Raw genomic sequence first — 12,730 nt, 5'->3', positions numbered from 1 at the left:
TTGTCAACTAATCTTTCTTGTCACTCTATATTTCAGAATTAATTAATACCAGTAGAAACTATTCAAGAATGAAGTTCAATGAGTTTAACAAAGGTGGAAAATGTTTCTGTGATGAAAGCATGAAATAATTCATTTTGAAGAGGAACCTTCTAAATATAATAAAAATGGGAATGGCTTCTGGCTGAATGAAGACCTCATTTGGCATCAGAAGATTACAAATTGGGAGCAACCTTTTGAATACAATGAATGTGGGAAAGCTTTCCCTGAGAATTCACTCTTCCTTGTACATAGGAGAGCATACACAGGACAGAAAACATGCAAATATACTGAACATGGGAAAACCTGTGATATGTCGTTTTTTATTAGTCATCAGCAAACACATCCAAGAGAGAACCACTATGAATGTAATGAATGTGGAGAAAGTATCTTTGAGGAATCCATTCTCCTTGAACATCAGAGTGTTTACCCATTCAGCCAGAAGTTAAATCCCACTCCAATTCAGAGAACCCACTCAATTAACAATATTATTGAATATAATGAATGTGGAACCTTTTTCAGTGAAAAATTAGTCCTTATTTACAACAGAGAACACATCCAGGGGAAAAACCTTATGAATGTCAAGAATGTCGAAAAACCTTCACCCAGAAGTCAGCCCACACAAGACATCAGAGAACACACACAGGGAAAACCCTATGAATGTCATAGATGTGGGAAGACCTTCTATAAGAATTCAGACCTCATTAGAAATCAAAGAATTCACACAGCGGAGAGACCTTACAGATGTCATGAATGGAGAAATCTTTCAGTGAAAAGTCATCCCTTACTCAACATCAGAGAACACACATGGGGAGAAACCATATGTATGTCATGAATGTGGGAAAACCTCGTTTAAGTCAGTTCTTACTGTGCATCAGAAAACACACGGGAGAATCCCTATGAATGCTATGCATGTGGGAACACCTTTCTTGGAAAATCAGACCTCATTAAACATCAAAGAATTCACAGAGGAGAAAAACCTTATGAATGTAATGAGTGTGGGAAGTCATTCTCTGAGAAGTCAACCCTTAATAAACATCTAAGAACACACAGATGGGAAATCTTATGAATGTATTCAATGTGGAAAATTTTTCTGCTGCTACTACAGTTTCACAACATCTGAGAAGACACATGGGGAGAAACCTTTTGGATGTAATGAATGTGGGAAAACCTTCTGTCAGAAGTCGGCCCTAATTGTTTACCAGAGAACTCACAGAAGACAGAAATCCTATGGATGTAATGAATGTGAAAAATCATTCTGTGTGAAGTGAAAACTCATTGCACATCATAGAACATACACAGGGGAGAAACCCTGTGAATGTAATGTTTGTGGAAAATTATTATGAAGTCAAAACTAACTGTACATCAGAGAACACACTTGAGGTGAAATCCTATAAATGTAGTAAGTGAGGAAAATTACTCTGGGTGAAGTCAGAACTTTGTAGAACAGAGAACATAAAGGGTGAGAGAAATCTGTTAATATAATGATAATGAGAAAACCTTTGCCCTGAAGTCAGTTCTCACAGTATAGAAGAGAACTTAAAGAGGGAAAAAAACAATATGAAGATATGGAATGCAGGAAAACATTATTCTGGAATTTGGGCCATAGATTATGTTTAAAAACTAAAAGTGGAAAATACTTATTGGTGAATGACTATAGGAAACATTTTGCTCAATGCCACACCTCAGTAAACATCAGAGAGTTCACACAGGGTGAAACCTGACTCAGCATCCCTAGGTTGAGAAGGGATGCATTTTTCTGCTACTACTACAGTTTCACAGAATATCTGAGAAGACACAAAGGCGAGAAACTTTTTGGGTGTAGTGAATGTGGGAAAACCTTTCATCAGAAGTCAGCCCTACTTGTTCACTACAGAACTCATATAAGACAGAAACCCTATGGATGTAATGAATGTGGAAAATCATTCTGTGTGAAGTCAAGAGGCCACAGAAACTGCGCAAACTATAGGAAAGCATTTACTATGAGGTTATATTTTATAGAGTATATGTAATAGGAAGTACCTTCTCAGTGAACATCAGATAGTAGAGAAAGTATTTTTAACTGTATCCAATGTGTGGACGTTTTAGGTTAAAATCTAAATTTAATATAGACCAGAGGTGTTGAATTACAGGATATCTAGCAATTTAAGAAAACGCAGAGAAAAGGTTTTTTTGGTTTTTTGTTTTTTTTTTTTGAGACGGAGTCTCGCTCTGCCACCCAGGCTGGAGTGCAGTGGCATTATCTCGGCCCACTGCAAGCTCTGCCTCCTGGGTTCATGCCATTCTCCTGCCTCAGCCTCCTGAGTAGCTGGGACTACAGGCACCTGCCACCACACCTGGCTAATTTTTTGTATTTTTAGTGGAGACAGGGTTTCACCATGGTCTCGATCTCCTGATCTCGTGATCTGCCTGCCTTGGCCTCCTAAAGTGCTGGGATTACAGGTGTGAGCCACCATGCAAAAAAAAGGTTTTTATTGAGAAATAGCATTTTACTTTGCTAATATCCAGTTCAGTTCATTGTCAAGACTGCTGTTTTCTGAGACTTGAAAAGATGCCACTCTGGAGTCAATGACTATAACTAGTTCAAAGGTTTATTGCTTAGCCATATGTAAAATAAGGGAAGACTTTTTAGCAAAGGGAACCATAAGCGAGAGTGCTCTTGTATGTCCAGGAGGAAAGAGACCCTTAATCTGGGGCCATAGGACAGGAGCCCACCAGCAGGATTTTTGAGTAATCCTGGGGCAGACTAATTTCGGGCGACCCATCTCAGAATGGTGGATCAAAGGGGTAAGTCAGCTTGCCTTGTAAGCAGCTTATGAGGATTAGTAGAAGAGAGTGCATCCAGATTTCTGGTGGTTTCTGCTCTAGCAGACGTCCAACACATAAGCCAGGACATTCTGTTGTGAGTGACTTATTGTACCCAACTCTTATTTCTCTCCAAACTGAAACACGTTTTTCATAGGTGATATAACTTTTAAAAATGTATATAGTGATACAACTTAAATATGGGGCTTTGAAAAAGCACAAATAGGCTGGGCATGGTGGCTTGCACCTGTAATCCCAGTACTTTGGGAGGCTGAGGTGGGCAAGACCTGAGGTCAGGAGTTCCAGACCAGCCTGGCCAACATGATGAAACCCTGTCTCTACTAAAAATACAAAAATTAGCCAGGCATGATGGTGCACACCTGTAGTCCCGGCTACTAGAGAGGCTGAGGTGGGAGGATCACTTTAACCTGGGAGGTGGAGGTTTCAGTGAGCTGAGATCATGCCACTGCACTCCAGCCTGAGCGACAGACACTTTCAAAAAAAAAATAGATTTTGCTATTGGGTAAGGTATAGTAGTCAGCAGCAGAATACACTGATTGAGGACAACTATAAAATTACAAAAAATATTTAAATGCAACTCATTGCTATAGAAGCAAATAGAACTAAAGGGGCAAAATTCTAGAGAGTGGTAAATCCCAGAAAGCACATGCACAGAATGCAGCTCTTTGCTCTGGGGACCCTTTCCAATTCTGGCTATAGGAAAGAACCGGAATACTGAACTTGGTTCAGGCAGAGGGCCATACCCTGGGGGTCAGGGGAAGGCATGGGGGGACCAGAAACCAGGAGAACAATCAAGATTGCAATGAAAAGGAAAATGGATACATTAGGGGCTTCAAACACATATAATTTCTCAGGAAATTTCTAAATGTCTCATTCTTCATAGGGCAGGAGGCTGAAAAGCTAATTTAAGAAGAAAACAGGTAGGATTTTTGTTTTGTTTTGCATTTTGCAATATGCAGGAGAAATGATTAGAACTTAGGAAGTGCCAGCGAGTTGGTCCTTTCATGAACATGCCATCAGTAAAAGCCCTGGAAACAAGGTCATACCAGAGATTCATTGTGCCTTGTCACAACTGCAAACAATACCTGAGTGGAATATTCAAAAACGTGCTTAGAAAGAAAACTCTAGGACAGATGGCTTCACTGAAGTTATTCCAAATATTTAATAAATAAAGCATACCAGCCTTTTATAAACTCTTCTAGAAGAAAAAAGTTGGAGCTTTTCCAATTCAGTTTTTGAGGCCAGTGCAACCTTGATACCAAAACCAAAAAAACAAACAAACAAACAAAAAACATAAAACTATAGACCAAAGTCTCATAGATTTAGATGCAAAATCCTAAAATTGAAAAAAAAAAGTCTAGTCATATCCATAAACTGTATCATCACCAAGAGATGTTTATTAGGGCAATCAAAAGATGATTTATTATTTTTAAAAAATCAATGTGGCCTTCCATTCCTCTTTCTTTTGATTCCCCTCTTTGACTCTTTATGTGTCTCTTTTGCCTTCCCTCCCCAGAGTGGAGGAGTTAGACCTGCATGATGGGATGTGAGGAGTTGTGGCTATGTGTCTGCTGGCACCAAGAGGGCTGAGGGTGAGGTGTGGAAGGGACAGGGGGAGGAGATGGGTAGCATTGTTGAGAGATTGGTACCACTGAGCAAATAAATATGTTGAGAATGATGATGGCAACATTTCTCCCTGTTAGAGAAGGTTTTTATAAAAATAGGAATGAAGAGAACTAGAAAACCTGGAGTGTGGGATTAGAATAGAACTCATATCTTTTAAATATATAGGAACAATAGAGAAATTGTTGTGTGTGCCCATATACATATATTTTGTGATTCATTCTACTAAGAGAACATAAATGCAGTGACACCTCAGTAACAGTAAGCACACCAACTGCCAAGTTATTAGTTCCTAAATACTATCCACAAAAATGGGGACCAGGGATGATTCCTAGTCAGAGATTGGGAGAAAAAGAAGATGAGCCTGAATCATTTCATGTACCTAACAGTAAGAAAATACTCTGGCTGGGCTCAGTGGCTCATGCCTGTAATTCTAGCATGTTAGAAGGTCGAGGTGGGTGGGTTGCTTGAGCCCAGGAGTTTGAGACCAGCCCGGGCAACATGGCAAAACTGTCTCTACAAAAAATATGAAAATTAGCCAGGCATGATGGTGTGCACCTGTTGTCCAAGATACTCAGGAGGCAGCGAGGTGGAAGGATCACTTGAGCCTGGGATATTGAGACTGCATTGAGCTGTGGTCATGCCACTGCACTCCAGCCTGGAAGACAGAGTGAAACCCTGTCTCAGGAAAAAAGAAAAAAAAAAGATGTCACTCAGCAAGTTAATGGACAAACTGTGCAACATCCAGAAAACTTTAACGTTCTTCAAAGAAATAGAAAACACAATCCTAAAATTTATATGGAAACCACAAAAGACCTAGAATAGAGCTATCCTGAGCAAAAGGAATCAAACTGGAGGAATCATATTAACTGACTTCAAATTATTCTACAGAGCTACAGTAACCAAAAGAGCATGATACTGGCATAAAAACAGACACGTAGGAACAGAATAGACAACCCAGAAACAAATTCATACATCTACAGTGAACTCACTTTTGACAAAGGTATGAGGAACATACATTAGGGTAAAGATAGTGTCTTTAATAAATGGTGCTGGCAAAACTGGATATCCGTATGCAGAAGAATGAAACTAGACCCCTATCTCTTAGCATATACAAAAATCAAAATTAATTAAAAAGTTAAATCTAAGACCTCAAACTATGAAACAGCTAAAAGAAAACATTGGAGAATCTCCAGGACATTGGAGTGGGCAAAGATTTCTTGTGTAATACCTGACAAAGAGGCAACCAAAGCAAAAGTGGACAAGTGGGATCACATCAAGTTAAAAACCTTCTGTATTGCAAGGGAAAGAACAAAGTGAAGAGACAACCCATAGAATGGGAAAGAATATTTGCAAACTATCCACCTGTATTAGGCCATTCTTGAAGTACTATAAAGAAATACTTGAGACTGGGTAATTGATAAAGAAGGGGTTTAACTGGCTCACGGTTTTGCAGGCTGTACAGGAAGCATGGTGCTAACATCTGATCAGCTTGTAGGGAGGCGTCAGGAAGCTTCCAACCATGGTGAAAGGCAAAAGGGGAATAAGTATCTCACATGGCAGGAGCAAGGGCAAAGAGATGGGGAGGGAGGTGCCACACACTTAACCAGATCTTGTGAGTACTCAGGTCTTGTGAGGGTTGCTTGAAGTCATGGATACCCCATTTACCCTGATGTGTTTATACACATTTCATGACTATCAGAATATCTCATGTACCCCCATAAACATATACACCTATTTGTACCCACAAAAATTTAAAAATAAAGTTAATTTCAATGTTTAAAGACTCATTATTAAAATAATAGCAGTTTCTATAAATTTAATATTTCAATAAAACTCCCAATATTTATTCTTAATACTGGAAAAACTTTTCCAAAATGCATATGGCAGAAATATGGGCGTTGATGCGAGGACAGCATCAATTAATGAGGGATCCTCCCCCTTGACCAAAATACCTTCCACCAAGACCCACCTTTAATGCTGAGGATTACATCTCAAAATGAGATATGGGCAGGGACAAATATCCAAACTATATCACTAGCTATATCAGGAGCTGTAACTATAACTATATCAGGAGCTATAACAATTCTATAGGAAAAAAAATCTAATCTGAAAACTGGACAAAAATCTGAATAGACATTTCTCAAAAGAAGACATACAAATGGCAAACAGGCATATGAAAAGGTACTCAACATCATTGATCCATTAGAGAAATGCAAATCAAAACTACAATGAGATATCATCTCACCCCAGTTAAAATGTCTTCTGTCCAAAAGACAGGTAATAACAAATGCTGAAGAGGACGTGAAGAAAAGGGAACCCTCATGCACTGTGGAAATATATATTAGTACAACCACTATGGAGAACAGTTTGTAGGTACCTCAAAAAGTAAAAATAGAGCTACCATACAATCCAGCAATTCCACTGGTAGGTATATACCCCAAAGAAAGGAAATCAGTATATTCAAGATAAATCTGCACCATGTTTACTGTAGCACTACTCGCAATAGCCAAGATTTGGAAGCAACGTAAGTGTCCATCGGCAGATGAATGGATAAATAAAATATGGTACATATATACAATGGAGTACTATTCAGCCATAAAAAAGAATGAGATCCTGTCATTTGCAACATTATAGATGGAACTAGAGATCATTAAGTGAAATAAGTCAGGCACAGCAAGACAGACATCACATGTTCTGACTTATCTGTTGGAGCTAAAGATGAAAACAACTGAACTTATAGAGATAGAGAGTAGAAGGATGTTTACCAGAGGCTGGAAAAGGTAGTGGGGGCATGATGAGGGGAAGTGGGGAATGTTAATGGTCACAAAAAAGTAGAATGACTAAGACCTAGTATTCGATAGCACAACAAGGTTACTACAGTCAATAATAATTGTACATTTTTAAGGTATAATTGAATTGTTTGTAACACAAAGGATAAATGCATGAGGTTATGGATACCCCATTTACCCTGATGTGATTATTAGACATTGCATGCCTGTATAAATATATCATGTACCCCATAGATGTGTACACCTAGTATGTACCCAAAAAAACTAAAAGTAAAAATTTCAATGATTAGGAAGACCATTGTTAATATCAGTTTTCTTTAAATGTTTCTGTAAATTTAATACAATTTCAATAAAGCTTCCAATATTTATTCTTAGTACTGGAAAAATTTTTCCAAAAATGTGTATGGCAGAAATAGGGCCAAAATAGGCAAGAAAACTATTTTTGAGATGTCAGTTTTCCTCAAATTGTTCTATTAATTAAACACCACCTGAATTAAAGTTTGATAGTGGATTATAAATTTATGTGAATATTCAAAACAGTTGTGAATATATGAGTCCAGAATCACAGCCATACACCATGAGGTGCTTGGGACATTTTCAGCAAATGTGCCAATGAAATCCAAGGGGAAAGACACATCTTCAAAAAGTGGTGTTAACTTTGACTCCCCAAAGCATATATAAAGCCTCAACTCATCATAGATCTAAATACAAGAGCTCAAGGTTAAAACTTGTAGAAGGAAAACTGAGAAAATTTGTGTAGGTTTGAGTTAGGTGATGATTTCTATATGGACAATAAAAATATGGAATATACACAAATTTAATGCACTTAAAGTAATAAAAACGATGTACTCACTTTAAACTTTGATAAATTAGATTTTGTTAAATTCAAAAGCTTGTGTTCTTAAAGCACACAATTAAGGAAATAGAAAGGTGAGTTATGGACTGAAAAAAATACTTGTAAAACAGCTTTGGATAAGAATAGAAGAAAAATCCCAATAAGAAAATTGGTGAAAGATTGGTATGAAAAGTTCACTACAGAAAAAATATGAATGGCAAATAAGCCTGATTTGGGGGAGTGTATTCAATACCAATGCTAATTTTTGAAATGTCCTGTGTTTAATTTTTTGGGGTGTGTGATTTGCAACATGCCCCTGCTGCATGGAAGAAGAGGAGATGATAAAATGAACAGAAGTAATAATTGTAAACATAAAGTCTCAAGGGATCATAATTTTCCACAGAACAGAATAAAATCTATAGTTGTCAATTTACAACACCACTCAGTAAGAGCACAATACAATGATTCCACTATTAATATGGGCCAAATTTCTGATCTTGAAACCAGCTCAATTTTCCTATGCAATTGATGTTTATGGGGGCTTTTTTTGAGGGAAATAAACATAGAAATTTACTGTCAAACCATTCTTGCATTGCTGTAAGGAAATACCTGAGACTGGGTAATATAAAGGAAAGAGGTTATAAAGGAAAGAGGTTTAATTGGCTCAGGTTCTGCAGGCTTTGCAGGAAGCATGGTGCTGGCATCTACTCGGCTTCTGGTGAAGCCTCAACTTTCAGTCATAGCAGAAGGCAAAGCAGGAGCAAGAGAGAGGGAGTTGGGGGAAGTGCCACATTCTTTTAGATGACCAGATCTTGGGAGAATTCAGTATCAGGAAGACAGCACTAAGCCGTATGAGGGTTCCATCCCCATGATCACCTCCCACCAGGACCTGCCTCCAGCACTGGGAATTGCAATTCAACATCAGATTTAAGCAGTCAAAAATATCCAATATATAGGATTGACCTCCCAGTCTTAAAGGTTGAGAGATTTAACATTTGTCATCTGAGTTTCTTTCTCAATAAACTGATCATTAGGACTCCCACATAGTTTCATGGAACTGAAACTTTACAGATTACCACAACTGGACAAGGAGAGCTGTTGCCAGTTGACCCCTCTTCCTTCTCTCCCATTCCTGTTTTCCCACAGGTTGTTACAAAGAGATGCTAGACCTCTCATCTAACCACCTGCTGCCTGTTGATCATACTCCTTGCTCCCCTTAATTCCTGTCTATATAAACTCCTAAATTTAGTTGGGAGGGAGACGGATTTGACGGTTAGACTGACAGCATCCACAATAAATCTCTTCTTCCCTGGCAATACTCGTCTTAGTGACTGGCTTTCTGTGCGGTGAGCAACCACACCTAGGCCAAAGCCCTGGTGTTCAGCAACAATACATTTGTTCTACTTGATCCTCTGAGCTAATATCTTTGTCTTGTAAAAACTTGCCTCACAGCCTTTCAGATCGGGATGCTCAATGAGGAAGAAACCGTTAAGAACTATGTTATCCAGTTTTGTCTAAGGCTGCTGTGATCGGGCAGTTCACTGTGCAGTGAAAAGCCTCCAGAGCAACATGCAGCAGCCCTGTCATCATCCTGTGATCACCCAGATGACAGTTTGCACACCTGTGAAGCCAACTATAACCATAACTGGAGCCCAGGCCGAAGCTTTTTGCTGATAACGAATGAGCTGGAAAGGTGGGATTGGCCCATTTCTCTGTGCATTGTATCTAAGCAATGTAGTTTGGGCCCTAGAAAAGAGTTCTGCCTGACAATGAGCCATTCTGCCAAACAGTCAACTGGGGATTTCAAAACTTGGACTTGAAGGGACTTTCGGTATTCTCTAATAAAGATGCATTCTATGTCCATATCTACTTGTATTTTCAAGTGCAAAAAGTAAACATTTTTTCTCAAATATTCCAATTTCCAAATAATTCATATAACGGTATTGGATTGACCCCCAAATAAATTTAAGCTGAGAAATTGGGCAAGGCTGATATGTTCATCTCCTCCCATGTTCATGGAATAGGGGATGTACCTAGTGAGATTTATAGTTGTATGGGTCTTGCCATTGGCTTTTTTTGGACTAGTTTGAGACATTCAAGCCCTAGAATCCTTTAAAAATCAATAAGATCGATTGAGGACCCTCAGAATGTCTGCTCTTTTCATCTTTTCAATTACGCCAATCACTTTCTTCACTGATGACAAGCACTCAAATTGTATTTCTCTCTTTAATGCTAATATACAAATGTTAGAAATGAAAAATAGAAAACAAACTGTGTATATAATGTGTGTGGTACTTGGTTTTAAGTGAAACCAGTAATGTTCCAACTAAAGATGTGCTTTCCTAGTGTTACACAGCTCATTCAGGTGGTGCATTTCTCTAAGTCCACTGCTGGTATATGATGGGTGTTGGGAACAGGCCCCCCAAAATCTGGCCATAAACTGGCCCCCAAACTGGCCATAAACAAAATCTCTGCAGCACTGTGACATGTTCATGATGGCCATAATGCCCACGCTGGAAGTTTGTGGGTTTACTGGAATGAGGGCAAGGAACACCTGGCCTGCCCAGGGTGGAAAACTGCTTAAAGGCAGTCTTAAGCCAAAAACAACAGCATGAGCGATCTGTGCCTTAAGGACATGTTCCTGCTGTAGTTAACTAGCCCAACCTATTCCTTTAATTCAGCCCATCCCTTCATTTCCCATAAGGGATACATTTAGTTAATTTAATATCTATAGAAACAATGCTAATGGCTGGTTTGCTGTTAATAAATATGTGGGTAAATCTCTGTTCATGGCTCTCAGCTCTGAAGGCTGAGAAACCCCTGATTTCCCACTTGACACCTCTATATTTCTATGTGTGTGTCTTTAATTCCTCTAGTGCTGCTGGGTTAGGGTCTCCCCAACTGAGCTGGTCTTGGCAAGTGGTGTCCATCGTGGGGGCTCGAATCCAGGTCAAAGGGTGGTGGGAGCGATGGTTGGAGAATGTGGAATTAAGCAATCCCTGTGGTGAGTAAGAAGGGGAGTGCAGAAGCATCAAGGTACCAATGGGACAAGTGTGGGGTCTGGTTCATTCCACCTTGGAACTTTTTCACACTGATGATGAGGAAGGAGAGTATAACAAACTAACAGAAGAGGTTACAAAGCATGTTTATTTACCAGCTAAAGCTAAAGCGGCAAAGGAGGGAGAGGTTCATCCATACCATTCTGCACCTCCTAATTATTATTTTGAAGAAAATGACCCTCCAGATGTTTCTTTTCCGGAGGACACTGGCTGAAAAGTAGTTGCCGCAGTGGCTGTTTGAGCAGCACCTCGAGTGACCGCTTTTAGTTCTATTCAGGGAGGAATTCAGCAAGCTAGACGAGAGGGTGATTTACAGGCTTGGCAGTTCCCTGTTAGAATACACCCCCTAGATCAACAGGAAAATATTATAGCTACATTTGAGCTTTTTCTTTTTAAATTACTCAAAGAATTTAAACAAGCTATTCATACTAAAAAAGAATGTAGAAATAATCAGTGAATCAGGCCGCCAGATAGGGGAAAAAAGAAAACTGCTGAGTCTCAAATATGTCCAAAATGTAAAAAAGGAAAACATTGGGATAATCAGCATCACTCTAAGTTTGATAAAGATGGGAACACGATTTTGGGAAACGCCATGAGGGTCCCGTCCCGGGCCCCGTTCTAAACTGGGGCATTTCCAGCTCAGGCCATTCCCTCACCCTTGTGCAATGTCTGTCACCCACCACAGCCCATAGTGCCACAGTAGATTTATGCTGCACAAAAGCTGTGAGCCTTCTGCCTGGGGAATCCCCGCAAAAGGTCCCAACAGGAGTCTGTGTACCCTTGCCAGCAGGGACAATAGGATTTCTTTTAGGAAGGTCTAAGTTTAAAAGGGATACAAATACATACAGGAGCCATTGTCTCGGATTACAATGGTGAAATTCACATTGTTGTATCTACTTTTGTTCCCTAGAAAGCAGAGCCAGGAGAGCACATAGCACAGCTCCTGATTGTGCCATATGTGGGAATGGGAAAAAGTGAAATTAAATGACCAGGAGGATTTGGAAGCACAAATAAACAACGCAAAGCAGTTTATTGTGTAAATCAAATCACTGATAAATGAAATAACCATTCAGGGAAAGAAATTTAAAGGTTTGGTAGATACAAGAGTGGACATTTCAATCATTTCTCTATGGCACTGGCTGTCCATGTGACCAATTCAACCCACCAAATTTAACATAGTTGGAGTTGGTAAAGCCCCTGAAGTATGTCAAAGTAGTTATATTTTGCACTGTGAAGGGCCCAATGGACAACCTGGGACTATTCAACCAATTATAACTTCTGTACCTATAAATGTATGTGGGAGACATTTATTACAACAATGGGGAGCACAAGTTCTAATTCCAAAACAATTATATAGCCCTCAAAGTCAACATACAATGCATGAAATGGGGTATGTCCCTGGCATGGGACTAGAAAAAAATTTGCAAGATTTGAAAGAACTGCTTCAAGTGGAAAGACAAAGTTCCCACCAAAGATTTGGATATCATTTTTGCTGGTGGCCATTGTTAAGCCTCCGGGACCTAGACCTTTAAAATGGTTAACAGATAAGCCAATTTGGA

At 39.2% G+C, this 12,730-nt stretch overlaps 1 pseudogene; it reads left to right on the top strand.

The window, feature by feature from the left end:
* Positions 1 to 7,645, top strand: part of LOC129048437 (zinc finger protein 37A-like) — a 37,662-nt pseudogene extending 30,017 nt beyond the window's left edge.
* Positions 7,646 to 12,730: the final 5,085 nt, after the last annotated feature.

Source organism: Pongo abelii, chromosome 8 (assembly GCF_028885655.2).
Source record: "Pongo abelii isolate AG06213 chromosome 8, NHGRI_mPonAbe1-v2.0_pri, whole genome shotgun sequence".
In the NCBI taxonomy this organism is placed as follows: Eukaryota; Metazoa; Chordata; class Mammalia; order Primates; family Hominidae; genus Pongo; species Pongo abelii.
The sequence above is the reverse complement of the archived record's forward strand: the minus strand, read 5'-3'. Positions and strand labels throughout refer to the sequence as shown.